Source organism: Mytilus californianus, unplaced genomic scaffold (genome assembly GCF_021869535.1).
Source record: "Mytilus californianus isolate M0D057914Y unplaced genomic scaffold, xbMytCali1.0.p SCAF_4, whole genome shotgun sequence".
In the NCBI taxonomy this organism is placed as follows: domain Eukaryota; kingdom Metazoa; phylum Mollusca; class Bivalvia; order Mytilida; family Mytilidae; genus Mytilus; species Mytilus californianus.
Window position 1 is genome coordinate 100,063,792 of NW_026262690.1, and position 10,897 is coordinate 100,074,688.

Here is a 10,897-nt window from a genome sequence, read left to right on the forward strand (position 1 = left end):
AAAATTTGGAGGCAATTACCCCCAAAATCAATCCCAGCATTCCCTTTGTGATATGGAACCTTGTGATATAATGTCAGAGAGATCCATACACTTACACACAAGTTATTGTCATGAAACTAGAAAAATGCTTGTTTTTTGCCCCTTTTTGGCCCCTAATTCCTAAAATTTGGAGGCAATTACCCCCAAAATCAATCCCAGCATTCCCTTTGTGATATGGAACCTTGTGGTACAATGTCAGAGAGATCCATACACTTACACACAAGTTATAAAATTGAGAATGGAAATGGGGAATGTGTCAAAGAGACAACAACCCGACCATAGAACAGACAACAGCAGAAGGTCACCAACAGGTCTTCAATGTAGCGAGAAATTCCCGCACCCGGAGGCGTCCTTCAGCTGGCCCCTAAACAAATATATATACTAGTAGTAGTTCAGTGATAATGAACGCCATACTAAACTCCAAATTGTACACAAGAAACTAAAATTAAAAATAATACAAGACTAACAAAGGCTAGAGGCTCCTGACTTGGGACAGGCGCAAAAATGCTGCGGGGTTAAACATGTTTATGAGATCTCAACCCTCCCCCTATACCTCTAGCCAATGTAGAAAAGTAAACGCATAACAATACGCACATTAAAATTCAGTTCAAGAGAAGTCCGAGTCTGGAAGTTACAAAAATGCTTATTTTTGGCCCCTCTTTCCTTAACTGTTGGTACCATAACCCCCAAAATCAATCCCCACCTTCCTTTTGTGGTATTGAACCTTATGGCTAAATTTCATTGAGATCCATTCACTTAAACTAAAGTTAGAGTGCGAAAACTAATGTGTCTTCGGACGACGACGACGTTATACCAATATACGACCACAAAAATTTTTTGCGGTCGTATAAAAAGTATTAAGTCCCAGTAATAATGAACAAAATCAGTTGGAACGAATTGACTGTTGACTTTGGACGAATTGACCAAATATGGGACGAATAGGCTTGGAACGAATTGACTAGCATTCGTTATTCCCAACCTATTTATATATACGGTGCAGTCCAGTGTATCCGCGCACTTAAGACTTATGACTTCACTTCATTCAACTGATAAAACCAATAATTGGATAATATTGTGTGAACACATTCATAACATACTTTTATTTCATAAAATCTTCTGTTTGTATGGTTTCACCCTCAGGTTTTGTGTAATGTGTGTCGAAAAAATTAGGGAAACCCCTGTTCTGAGAGTTCCTCCAATGTCCGGTGATTTCGCGCATGCCTTCCAAAAATAGCTTTTTTTCAATAAAGGAAAGATTTTATACGAATGAAATATAGCTGAATTTAAACCAAACACACTGCCAAGGATGCAGAGCAAAAAATATTTCAATCTGATTTAAATTTGACTAAATTAAAACAAATTTAATCTGATGATGTAATTTTTTTAATGGAAATTGGCCAAATATTGTAAATCCCGGGATTGCAGTAATTAATTAACTCTTGAACTTATCAATTTTATTCTTTTTTTATCCCTTCCGAAGGCTAAAACAATAACAAGAACGATTTTATTTGTGTTACTGTGTTGATATGACGAAATCAGCTAATGCGCAATATCACCGGCCGCGCGGACACCAGGGACTCCACTGTAGTCCAAAATAGTGTCATATTGATTGATTGATTGTTGGTGTTTTAACGCCACTTTTAAGCGCCACATTTGGGCTATTTCGTGGAGGCCAGTTTATATTGGTGGAGGAAGCTGGAGTGCCCGGAGAAAACCACCGACCTTCGATAGGAAAACTGACAATCCTAGTCAATTAAGATTGGAGTCGAGTGCACCCGCACGAGCTGGGTTCGAACTCACAACCTCAGTGTTGACTGGCTAGTGATTACAGTAGTAGCACTACTTAGACCATTTGGCCACCGAGGCCCCAAAATGGTGTAATAACCGTATACTCATTACCGTATAGACTTGTAGTCAAAAAGGGTAAAACAGTAAACATGTGAAATTACCAGATTTCTCTCGCGTCTTGGAACTCAGGTACAACAGTGAAATTACCAAATTACTCTCGTGTCTCGGAACTCGGGTACTTTTGTGATAATTTGTGATCTGTCGTTTTACGAGATTGTTTTGTTATGGTTGAAATTAAACTTATCAGTTGAATTAATTCACAGCTTCTTTAAATCACTAAAATGATCATGATTGTGACGTGGAGTACACTACAGAATAGGGTCTTGTTAGACTGGTTCCCGATCGTAATATTCCACTGTGTCTAAACTACCCCGGCAAAAAATGTTTGGACTCGATAGTATCTAATGTCCGGTACGGTGACGGACAATCAACAGACAGAGAAAAGGTAGAATTTCTGTTTATTTATTTGTTTTTTAATGAAATTGAAGAATAAACATACACATATAACTATTTTCGATTGTGTGATATAATATTTTCTACAACCGTTCTAGATTAATGGAGAAAAAAGTAAAAAGGCACATGAAAATGGTGAATTGAGTGAACCTTGCTACGAATTTGTTTAATTTCTTTTTAAATTGTGCACATTGTACGGAAAGAAAAGTACGGAAAGAAAGATAGTAACACAGAGATTGCATGGCTAGTCACTATAAGCACCTCAATATTTGCATTTCTGTGCATGGAACGAAAGAAATGGGTCATGTCAAAATGGAAGGACCCTGTTTCGTCAATGTTGTTTATTACACAAGGACCCTGCTTTGTCTCAGTATAGGACCCGGTTTTGTTTCGTTTTGAAACCACAAATTTATGAAAAGCTACGTTAGCACGGATCTGTACATTGCCAATCGGAAGAAATTAAATATTTGAGTCAAAAAGATGTTATAAAGATGTTATTGCAATACAAAGATGTCACACAGTGTTAAAATATATTTCAAACGGGAACTTTTCGAAATAGGGAGTAGACATTTTTTAATGCTATAGGTATACCTTATTGATCTTATCTTCGAACTAAGTTTAAATGGAAATAAATACTTTATATCATTAATTACATTAATTCCTTATGATAAAAAAATAAGATGTGGTGTGATTGCCAATGAGACAGCTCGTCACAAGAGATCAAATGACACAGAAATTAACAACTATAGGTCGCCGTACGGCCTTCAACAATGAACAAAGCTCATACAACATAGTCAGCTATAAAAGGCCCCGAAATGACAAGTGTAAAACAATTCAAACGAGGAAACTAACGGCATAATTTATGTACAAAAAAATGAACGAAAAACAAATATGTAACACAGCAACAAACGACAACCACTGAAATACAGGCTCCTGGCTTGGGACAGGTAAATATATACAGAATGTGGCGGGGTTAAATATCTTAGCGGGATCCCAACCCTCCCCCTAACTTAGGAAATTGGTGTAACAGTACAACATAAGAACGAACTATAAAAATCAGTTGAAAAAGGCTTCAGATGGATACAAATAGAAATACATCTCAAAAATGTTTGTTTGTTTTCTATACTACTGTAATGATGTAAAAATAAGAAGATGTGGTATGATTGTGTTACCATATCAATTTATCAAAAGAGTAAGGATAGTATGCTTTACTACACTATACGCTATGTTTACAATATATTTACTCATTCATTCATCCATTGACGGACAGTGAGAGAAAAAGCTCCGTTTTGAAGGCTGTACTTTGACCTATAATGGTTTACTTTTACAAATTGTGACTTGGATGGAGAGTTGTCTCATTGGCACTCATACCACATCTTCTTATATCTATTAGAACGTTTTGGATTTCTCAATCAAAATGGTTGCCTTTCGAACGTGTATTTTATGTCCGCTTCGAAATACATAAGTTCTAAACTTCCCCATTAGAAACAAAATAATTCTATCATGCCATGCTCTACGCTCATTTTAACATAGGTAGGCATTATACTTGTCAATATTTTACAGAGCCCCTATAGTAAATTTGCGGTTGGTGGCTGTCTCTGTTTTTTCGTCTTTTATTAAATTTTATGATGGTATACGATATAGTTACATTATATCAGTGGCGGATCCAGGGGAGTAGAGGGAGTACGCCGACCCCCCCCCCCTTTTTTGGTGGCTAGAAATAATTACTTTATCATGTTTTTTACGATTTATATATGATTTTTTTTTAGCATAAAATCGTTAAAAAAAAGTTCCCCTTGCTACGCTCAGCGGTTTAAAATCCGTTTATGAATACGCCCCTTTCAAAAATCATGGCCTCGGTCCGCCCTTGCATATTTACAATTTTAAACTTGACCAAATTGCTTAAATTGTAGAACATTTGTCAATGTACGATAATCATTATACAATGAAGAGATAAACCTATATATAATAGTTGTACTATATAGGGCAGTTGTTAACAACTAGATACTAGTGCATTAAAGAATTTGTTAATGTTAAAAAAAAAAAAAAAAAAGAGAGATAAAACATCGTTTATTTATAAAAATTACTAATCAAATAATCATTATTGCAATTTCCGGATGGCCTAAGACTTTTATACTAATTTATACTTAGTATTATTGTAACAAGGAGGGGCAAACAGATTTTTAACGCACTATTATTGTGATCCTTTGCGCCGCATGGAAATTTTTTTTCTTGGGCGATTCTGCATGCACATACATTTGTCTCATTCTCTTGCTTTATAAAGAACGTTTAGTTTCAGAATATTTATTTTCAAACGATTATACTGTCTTCCCTTTAAGTAGAGCGGAACACTAAGATAACCATCTTGTTGTCCCAGAAAATCACATATCAAATGTGCGTCCTTAAATTCTCAAGGCCGTACACTAATTAAGTTTGAACACTTAAATTTACATAAATGATATAAAAAAATCTAATTCCGTTTCAAAACCTTCATTTCTTTTTAATTTTTCCTTTTTTTTATACAAAACAAAATTGAAATGTCCTTTGTTCTAATATAACAGGAATTCAAGTGTTTATGGATTGTAAAAGGTTATAAGTTATCCTCTGAAATAAAATGTTACTCAACAATCCCTCAAACTGCTGTTGAACGCCATATTTTAATTTTCGTCATGCGATTATGCATTATTTTCTATGACAAAACCGGGTCTGCTTTGTGAAATTTAAGGACAAAACCGGGTCGTACACATTGACAAAACCGGGTGCTTCAATTTTGACATGACCCACTTCTTTCATTCCATGCACAGACATGCAAATATTGAGGCGATCATAGTGAAAAGTCTTGAAATCTCCGTGTTAATATCTTTCTTTCCGTACCTTTCTTTCCGTACAATGTGCTCAATTTAAAGAGAAATTAAACAAATTCGAGGCAGGGTTCACTCAATTCACCATTTTGATGTGCATTTTTACTTATTTCTCCATAAATCTAGAACGGTGGTAGAAAATATTACATCACACTATCGAAAATAGTTATATGTGTATGTATATTCTTCAATATCATTAAAACAACATATAGATAAACAGAATTTCTAGATTTCTCTGTCTGTTGATTGTCCGTCACCGTACCGGACATTAGATACTATTGAGTCCAAACATTTTTCGCCGGGGTAGTTTAGATACAGTGTATTCAGTACGTTACACATATACCAATATGGCTATCGGCTAATACCTGGAACGTAGTACCGGGAACCAGGATAGGGTCTTGTTAATTTGTTCTCCATTTGCTTACATTAGAATGTGAAATATATAATTAAAGCTGTTTAAAGAATGAATTTAATTTTTGTTTGTCTTATTTTTTTCAGAAAAAACAGTTGTGCTTAACTGTTAACACCTTTTTAAAAATTAGTGGAAGCTATTCGTTTCGTACCACAGTTATGAGTACCAGGTAAAAATGATGGTGCAAGACAACACGGCCCGAAGACAACTCGGACCGTCTAATAGCAGAATATTGTTTATAAGGAATAACAGTTTATGGTCAAACTCATTAAAGACCTGTCTATTAATTTCATTTAGTTGATTTTAAAAACACTTGCCGTTACCTTGATGATATTTTTACTTTAAATAAATAAGAATTTTACTGCGGAAATTAATTCAACTTAATTTATAGATTTGGATATTTTAGTCTCACACGGAAAACTCTATACAAAAATTTGGGACTATTATACTTACAATATATTATGTCCCAGACAAAAATTTACGACAACAGAGACTATATTTTCGTCAGTCCCGGCAAGGAATTGCAATTCCTTGGTCCCGGTTATAATTTTCATTTTTTGAACGGGAGATGTTCCTTTGTCCCCTTCTTACGGTGTGTATATTTCTCAACTTGTTCGCTATGAATGTGTCTGTAGTCTCGTTTTTTCTTCTTCAAGGTAAGGAACGGAATTTGAATTTACATGGTTCCGCGCGAAAACTTTGCGCAGTGTCGGGCAACACAGCATAGCCAGAAATTAGTATGACTTTTGCTAACTAATATTCATAATATGTAAATGAGAATTGTACCACGTGATAATAGTTTGAACTGGACTGGCTTGATATCATTAAAATCTTTAAAACACGGATATTATAAGTTGCCCGTCACAGAGTCCTTGTTTATAATCACTCTGATATTTCCGTAAAGTTGTCAGGCGGTCAAAATCAAAACAATGAACGCGAATTTTGTGAATTTTTCGTGTTTTCGTGAGTTTATTCTTCTTGAAATAGGGGCATTTTAACTTTACGTGGGAACCTAGAGTTCAACGACTACACATACAAGGTTTGGACTTGCTTATTCTTTGGACATTCAAGTTTCAAGTTTCATCCCCGCAACCTGTTTTTTGTAATGACTTGTTAGCCAATTTTCAACACGAAGTTTTCAAATTTGACGTTTCAGCCATTTTAGCCTGTATTTTATACTGCAATGTTAAAAGCCTCTCGCTTCGATTTTTAAAATAGCTCAGGAACCTTGATTTTTGCAACGACAGTCATTATGTTTCGTTTAAATGGTGTATATTGTTGTGTATATTTATTTTCTGTCCCCGCAACCTGTCTATCAGTATCACTTAAATTAAAGTTAAAACACACATTTTTTTTCAAAATTCCCTATCATTTCAATATAATTTCCGTGACCCGTATCCGATTTCTTTAGTATAATATTCACTGAATAAGCAAAGTGGCGTTGATTTCTGGATATGGAAAGTTCTCTCTTGCTTATTTACATCTAAAAGGTATCGGGTCTGTTCGCGCCCAATACACGTTCGCACCCCATACGTTCACCCCCTAGGTCCGTTCGCACCATTTTTTTTATTCAAAAACCTGATAAATTTTTAGAAGGTTTCGAGATGTCGTTTATATCAAAATATTTTTATTTTCATAAATAAAAATTCGGGAATTTTTAATGAAATATTGTTTTTAATTGATTTGATGATTAATTATTAAATGTTAATTATGTATGATTACTGCTAATTGGTATTTATACACAGCCTAATTTGGTGTTATTGTTGAGTGTTTAAAAATCATGATTGTTGTCATGGTTGTTTCAACTTGCTTTAAATTTAAATACTGCATGTATTTAGCTTGGTATGAGTAAAACTTTGAAGATTTTAAATAAAAAAGTGAAAGGGGGCGAACGTGATTGGGCGCGAACGGACCCGGATTCCATTTAAAACGTTCGCAATATTTCAACAATTAAAACTATGTATATATCGGTGTTGCTTATTTCATTACAGAGCATGCCTTCAAGGCAGCTATGAATCCTTCAACCGTGTTGGCAGATGATATTGATGTTGGTAGGTTATTCCAATCCCTGATGGTCCTTAGCATAGGCGGATCCCGGGGGGGGGGGGCGCTCCCCCCCCCCTTTCGTGGGAAAAATTTGGTTGATTATATAGGGAATCACTGAAGCGTGACTGGAGCGGGCCCCCCTTAGGTCAGTCAGCGCCCCCCCCCCCCCCCCCCCCCCCTTACAAAAAGTTGTGGATCCGCCACAGCTTGGGAAGAAAGATTGACCGTAGGCATCTGTACTGGTTCTTTCTTGGAAGAAGCGGTTTTTACCTCTGGTCCGGTTATCGTTTGGAGTCAAATATTGTTGACGATCTATGTCTATTAAATCATGCTGATTCTTGAATAGCATGCATAATCTATTTGTTTTCCTCCGCTCTTCAAAGCTTTCCCATTTTAAAGTTTTGACCATATTTGTGACATAGCTAGGTGTTCGGTCTGTGTAGTTGTTATTCACAAATCTTGCTGCTCTTTAATTGCTGTACTTGTTTTATTGCCTTGATCTTATTTTGGTTTGATGAATCCCATACTGTGCATGCATATTCCACTGCAGGTCTTACCATGGGTACATATGCAGCCGCTTTTACAGGTTTTGTAATTTAGATTTCTGCGGATGAATCAGGGTAACACGAATGACCGAATAACACCGTTATTATCCAAATAACACTTGTAATGACCGAATAACACTTGAAATTTTAATATTAGCACGTATTTGTGACATTTAAACATTGATTATTAAATAATATTATATTAAAAGTGTATTTTATAACTTAAAAATGATTTACAGAAAGCATATATTGCGTAAATCGTTAAGAAAACTAATAGGTGATTGGAGTAATTGCAAGGCGTTGATGTACTTGTTAACTTTTCAAAACCTTACTGAAAAACAATTATTGGACAATACTCTGTATATACAGTACATTGTTAAATACTTTATTTTCATAGCATTTTCCTTTGAATGCATATGCAATCATTCTTTTATTCTTACCATTGTGTTTTCCTTGGTCGCCATGTTGGATGTACATGTACACACTATATTTATAATGATCTTTATGAACTTACCTGCTTTCTGTAAATCATTTTTAAGTTATGAAATACACTTATAATATGCTATTATTTAATAATCAATGTTTAAATGTTACCAATATGTGCTAATATTAAAATTTCAAGTGTTATTTGGTCATTACAAGTGTTATTGAGGCTTGTATAGGGTATATTGGGATACGGGATATTTGCTATTTTAATTTTAGGGATATGGGATATTTGTCCAAAAAGTAAAAGGGATATGGGATATTGATGCATTTTTAAGGATATTGTATTTTGAACATGAAAAAAAATTAATGGAATTTAAAAGTTAAGTACAGAAATATTTACATCTCACTTGATAAAATTGCCCAAAAAAAATAAATATACAGTAAGGTCATTTTAGTGCTTTGTTGATTTTCATTGAGTTTATGGTCGTTTTCTTTAAAAGTCATCCAAACCCACCCAAGCAAAAAGTATTGATCTATTTTCGATATTTATATGCTCATATGTACTGATAATTTTAAAAGTATTTGTTTTGCTTTCCATACTTCGTTCCTTATTGTTAATTTTTCTCTTTTTTGGATGGTGATGTTCCTTTGGCACTATCTTACGGTGTTTGTATATCACAACTCTTTCGCTATGCCCGTGTCTGTTGTAACGTTTTTTGGATTTTAATGAATGTAATCTATTTATCACTGGTAAATTATTAAGTCAGGGATTTCGTTACCACAAATCACTTAAAATCTTTACTAAATTCTTCCGTAGATATAAAGATTTGGCCGGTTTTGAAGTTTGGTTGTACCTGTAGAAAACTTATTTCAAACGGGATAGCACATCCTCATTTTTACGGAGATGTTGTTTACCGTGCCATTGGATGTTGGATGTGTAATGATTGATAATTTAGTCTTAGATGCATGATTTTTTTATTAGTTGTTATTGGCTTTGAACTAGCTGTCAGTAACTGCGAGTACTCTCAGATCTGTACTTAGTGTCTTTTTGTTGATGGGATGCACAAGTACTCGGTCACGTCCACTCTGTGTTTTTGTTAGAAGTTTTTCTATTTGTATCCATCTGATGAGTTTAGCCTTTTTCAACGGATTTGTATAGTTCGTTCTTATGTTGTACTGTTACACCACTGTCCCAGGTTAAGGGGAGGGTTGGGATCCCGCTAACATGTTTAACCCCTCCACATTCTGTATGTATGTGCCTGTCCAAAGTCAGGAGCCTGTAATTCAGTGGTTGTCGTTTGTTGCTGTGTTACATATTTGTTTTTTGTTCATATTTTATACATAAATTAGGCCGTTAGTTTTCTCGTAGTTTGAATTGTTCTACATTTGTCATTTCGGGACCTTTTATAGCTGACTATGCGGTATGAGCTTTGCTCATTGTTGAAAGTCGTACGGTGACCCATAGTTGTTAATATCTGTGTCATTTGGTCTCTTGTGAAGAGTTGTCTCATTGGCAATCATACTACATCTTTTTATATTATTTGCTCATATGCATTGATAATTTTCCTGAAATAATCATAGATTATATATTGTTGTCAATATTTTTATTTATTTTGATGCTTTATATGATTACGGGATATTTTCTGGTGTTTCACCTCTTATTTTTTACGTGCCGATGATCTTCAGCGGTCTCTACGTTTCACAGATTGTAATAGATTATGGACCAAGGGTAGTCCGAGATTGCTCTGATGTGCAACGGCTGTTTTGCCAGACAAGTTGGGGCCGTGGGACGTCAGAGCACGTCCCATATCAAAAAGTGGATATTTAGCCGTACAAAATGGATGCTCCGTTTGAATTTTAAATTATCTCTTAAATAGCTTTTTAAAAGGTTAAACTAGAATTATTACTAAATAATTAATGTAATCTTTTCTTCTATTACTGGTGTTTTGAGGAAGGAAATTAGAAAAAGTAACAAAAATATTGTGATCTATTCTATGAAATTCATAAAGTTTAAGAACACATGGTCAAATTTTGTGTTATTTCTTTGCAAAACAAGGGCTGTGCAAATTTTGCTTGCTGTAAAAATATTGCAATAGTTAAGTTTAATGTAGGGCATTAGCAGAAAGCTTTCTTGTGTTAAATTTTGAGTTTTTGAACTTGCATGCTGAATATCCACTTTTTGATATGGGCGTGCTCTGACGTCCCACAGCCTCAACTTGTCTGGCAAAACAGCCATTGTATGTCAGAGCAATCTCGGACTAGAGACA

At 34.9% G+C, this 10,897-nt stretch overlaps 1 protein-coding gene across 2 annotated transcripts in view; it reads right to left on the reverse strand.

The window, feature by feature from the left end:
- The window catches only part of LOC127698938 (golgin subfamily A member 5-like), a 324,899-nt gene extending 316,219 nt beyond the window's left edge, over positions 1-8,680 (reverse strand). Inside the window, exon 1 of one of the 2 annotated variants that reach the window (XM_052202700.1) lies at positions 8,645-8,680. The gene's annotated coding sequence lies outside the window, so the exon portion shown is untranslated. Of the gene's footprint in view, positions 1-1,988; positions 2,149-8,644 lie in introns of those variants that run through there. The other variant, XM_052202699.1, reaches the window with a different exon arrangement.
- Positions 8,681-10,897: the final 2,217 nt, after the last annotated feature.